The 4,319-nt window shown below is 41.9% G+C and overlaps 1 long non-coding RNA gene across 1 annotated transcript; it reads left to right on the top strand.

The window, feature by feature from the left end:
- The first annotated feature begins 2,954 nt into the window (after window positions 1-2,954).
- Window positions 2,955-4,052, top strand: LOC115162248 (uncharacterized). The gene is made up of 3 exons (XR_003869504.1): window positions 2,955-3,471; window positions 3,569-3,642; window positions 3,841-4,052. It is a non-coding gene; the product is annotated as an uncharacterized LOC115162248 (long non-coding RNA).
- The last annotated feature ends 267 nt before the right edge of the window (window positions 4,053-4,319 follow it).

A 4,319-nucleotide genomic window follows, 5' to 3' on the forward strand; every position in this document is an offset into this window, starting at 1 on the left:
CCTGACCAACCTGTCCTCTAAATACACCTCTGCTGTCTTCAACCAGGATCTCAGCGATTACTACCTCATTGCCTGCGTGCGTAATGGGTCCGCAGTCAAACGACCACCCCTCATCAGTCAAACGCTCCCTAAAACACTTCAGCGTGCAGGCCTTTCTAAACGACCTGGCCCGGGTATCCTGGAAAGATATTGACCTCATCCCATCAGTAGAGGATGCCTGGTTATTCTTTAAAATTGCTTTCCTCACCATCTTAAATAAGCATGCCCCATTCAAAAAAATTTGAACCAGGAACAGATATAGCCCTTGGTTCACTCCAGACCTGACTGCCCTTGACCAGCACAAAAACATCCTGTGGCGTCCTGCATTAGCATCGAATAGCCCCCGCGATATGCAACTTTTCAGGGAAGTTAGGAACCAATATACACAGGCAGTTAGGAAAGCAAAGGCTAGCTTTTTCAAACATAAATTTGCATCCTGTAGCACAAACGCCAAAAAGTTCTGGGACACTGTAAAGTCCATGGAGAATAAGAGCACCTCCTCCCAGCTGCCCACTGCACTGAGGCTAGGAAACACTGTCACCACCGATAAATCTACGATAATCGAGAATTTCAATCAGCATTTTTCTACGGCTGGCCTTGCTTTCCACCTGGCTTCCCCTACGCGGTCAACAGCTCTGTACCCCCCCACAGCAACTCGCCCAAGCCTCCCCCATTTCTCCTTCACCCAAATCCAGATAGCTGATGTTCTGAAAGAGCTGCAATATCTAGATCCCTACAAATCAGCTGGGCTAGACAATCCGGACCCTCTCCTTTTTTTTAATTATCCGCCGCAATTGTGGCAACCACTATTACTAGGCTGTTCAACCTCTCTTTCTTATCGTCTGAGATCCCCAAAGATTGGAAAGCTGCCGCGGTCATCCCCCTCTTCAAAGTGGGAGACACTCTAGACCCAAACTGTTTCAGACCTATATCTATCCTACCCTGCCTTTCTAAGGTCTTCGAAAGCCATGTTAACAAACAGATCACCGACCATTTCGAATCCCACCGTACCTTCTCCGCTAAGCAATCTGGTTTCCGAGCTGGTCATGGGTGCACCTCAGCCACGCTCAAGGTCCTAAATGATATCATAATCTCCATCGACAATACTGTGCAGCCGTATCCATCGACCTGTCAATCACCGCATTCTTATCGGCAGACTCAACAGCCTTGGTTTCTCAAATGACTGCCTCGCCTGGTTCACCAACTACTTCTCAGATAGAGTTCAGTGTGTCAAATGGGAGGGCCTGTTGTCCGGACCTCTGCCAGTCTCTATGGGGGTGCCACAGGGTTCAATTCTCGGGCCGACTCTGTATACATCAATGATGTCGCTCTTGCGGCTGGTGATTCTCTGATCCACTTCTGCGCAGACGACATCATTTTGTATACTTCTGGCCCTTCTTTTGACGCTGTGTTAACTAACCTCCAGACGAGCTTCAATGCCATACAACTCTCCTTCCGTGGCCTCCAACTGCTCTTAAATGCTAGTAAAACTAAATGCATGCTCTTCAAGCGATCGCTGCCCGCATCTGCCCACCCACCTAGCATCACTACTCTGGACGGTTCTGACTTAGAATATGTGGACAACTACAAATACCTAGGTGTCTGGTTAGACTGTAAACTCTCCTTCCAGACTCATATTAAGCATCTCCAATCCAAAATTAAATCTAGAATCGGCTTTTTATTTCGCAACAAAGCCTCCTTCACTCATGCTGCCAAACATACCCTCGTAAAACTGACTATCCTACTGATCCTTGACTTCGGTGATGTCATTTACAAAATAGCTTCCAACACTCTACTCAGCAAATTGGATGTAGTCTATCACAGTGCCATACGTTTTGTCACCAAAGCCACATATACTACCCACCACTGCGACCTGTATGCTCTCGTTGCCTGGCCCTCACTTCATATTCGTCGCCAAACCCACTGGCTCCAGGTCATCTATAAGTCTTTGCTAGGTAAAGCCCCGCCTTATCTCAGCTCACTGGTCACCATAGCAGCACCCACCCGTAGCACGCGCTCCAGCAGGTATATTTCACTGGTCACCCAAAGCCAATTCCTCCTTTGGTTTGCCTTTCCTTCAAGTTCTCTGCTTCCAATGACTGGAACGAATTGCAAAAATCACTGAAGCTGGAGACTCATATCTCCCTCACTATCTTTAAGCATCAGCTATTAGAGCAGCTTACAGATCATTGCACCTGTACGTAGCCCATCTGTAAATAGCCCATCCAACTACCTCATCCCCATATTGTTATTTATTTTATTTATATATTTTTTTTAATTGCTCCTTTGCACCGCAGTATCTCTACTTGCACATTCATCTTCTGCACATCTCATTCCAGTGTTTATTTGCGAAATTGTAATTATTTCACCACAACGGCCTATTTATTGCCTTACCTCCCTAATCTTACTTCATTTGCACACACCGTATATAGACTTTTGTATTGTGTCATTGACTGTACGTTTGTTTATTCCATGTGTAACTCTGTGTTGCTGTTTGTGTTACACTGCTTTTCTTTATCTTGGCCAGGTTGCAGTTGTAAATGAGAACTTGTTCTCAACTGGCCGACCTGGTTAAATAAAGGTGAAATAAAAAAATACTGCATGTGGGAATGTTTTATGTCCATCTTACATGTAGTGTTGCTACATGGAATATTCCTCAACTGCATATGTCAGAAATTGATATTGCAAATAGAAGTATTATGTTCAACAGCTGACATTTTCAGATATTATTTTGACAAACACACTTTGGTGCTTACAATTCATTCTCTATTGTCATAGATTTGGTGGGCACTGTCATCTTTGTGATATGACTTTCTTTAAGCACGTACTGATGATACTGTCACTTAATATTTTTTTCTTAAAGTCTACAAACGCTCTACATTTATTCACTCTGTGATAGGGTTGGATCCTATATGCTACTCTTATTATTGTCCTGTAAATGGTTCAGTGCCTATAATTTAGGCTGTGTGTAGAATGGGGAATAAAGGAAGTTACCTCTACTAATAAATTACTACTAGATTATAGTGATTAGGAAAACAGCATACAAATGTGGCTTGTGTATCAATTTGCCTATAACTAATCATAATTCCATTATTTTTACATAAAAAAAGAGAATACTTCAAAATGAGAAGATCCTGCCATGGAAAAGACGACGGCGGACATAAAGTGGAAAGGAGGGGAAATAACTCACACCATGGACACCTTCAGCTGTGGGGTCTTTGTAATGCAGGTTTGATAGTTATATTTTCAATAATGAATGGTTAGCTGTTATGTGACAATTAGGTCAAAAACTCAATTTTATTTTTTGGTGTATTTGGCCAAGGAAGTTGCACAGAACTTCCCCAACATCCCTTCCAAAACTGATATGGAACCTTCAAAAACACATGGAGCAACTGCGAAAAGAAATGGCTGTGGATATACTAAAAATGTCTGGTATGTAATGACATTTAATTCAAAGTAAATGTAAATTCTTTATTTTTATGTAGTTGTGTGGGACAGCCATATGTTCAGTTCATGCCTATGATTTCAGAGTTCACCAAAGCCAACAGGTGCTTCATGTGTGCTACTGATAAAGAACCTGGATGTGGCCCAAAGACTGACTGGGTTAGTAACCTTATTTAACATGCTTATAATCTTTTGACAACAGTGACAGCATGTAAGACAATTTATGATGTAACACAATGGATGGCTAATTCGTCATTCGTCATAATGCATTGATATTTGATATTATTTGTAACGTGTTACGTTTTGTTTTGATTGAATGTTTTGCATGCCAACGGTGGTTCCATGTGCTGTGCCTAGGAATGAAGACAAGAGTTCAACAGAGTAAAGAACACAAACTGGAAGTGCAGTCTTTGTTGTTGAAAATGTATGCTTTTCCCCATCCACAAGAGGCTCTGAAATGTACATCAACCAGGGATAAAGAGAAAGTTAACACTGAAATGTTTCATACTTAATTGAAGTTAAGTGTCTGACATGTTGGAAAAGATTAAAGGTCTACAATTTCTGCTTAATTTGTCAATATTACATTTTTATTCATTGATTTACTGGCCACCATTACTGTGGTTACATGTTCAGTATATGTATTGACCAGCAAACCCACTGCAGCCTACCTCACCAGCTCACTCTCCATCCCTGCTTTGGACAATTAATAGCATGATTCTCGTACTTTGCCCTTTTCCTTTATGGTTGATATTAACGACGAAAGGAAATATGATCCGTCTCTCTCCTATTGTGTACCACTGTTAAATACTGTGGAAAAATAAAAAAAACAGGGAAAA

The sequence above is a fragment of the Salmo trutta genome, chromosome 25, assembly GCF_901001165.1.
Source record: "Salmo trutta chromosome 25, fSalTru1.1, whole genome shotgun sequence".
Classification (NCBI taxonomy): Eukaryota; Metazoa; Chordata; class Actinopteri; order Salmoniformes; family Salmonidae; genus Salmo; species Salmo trutta.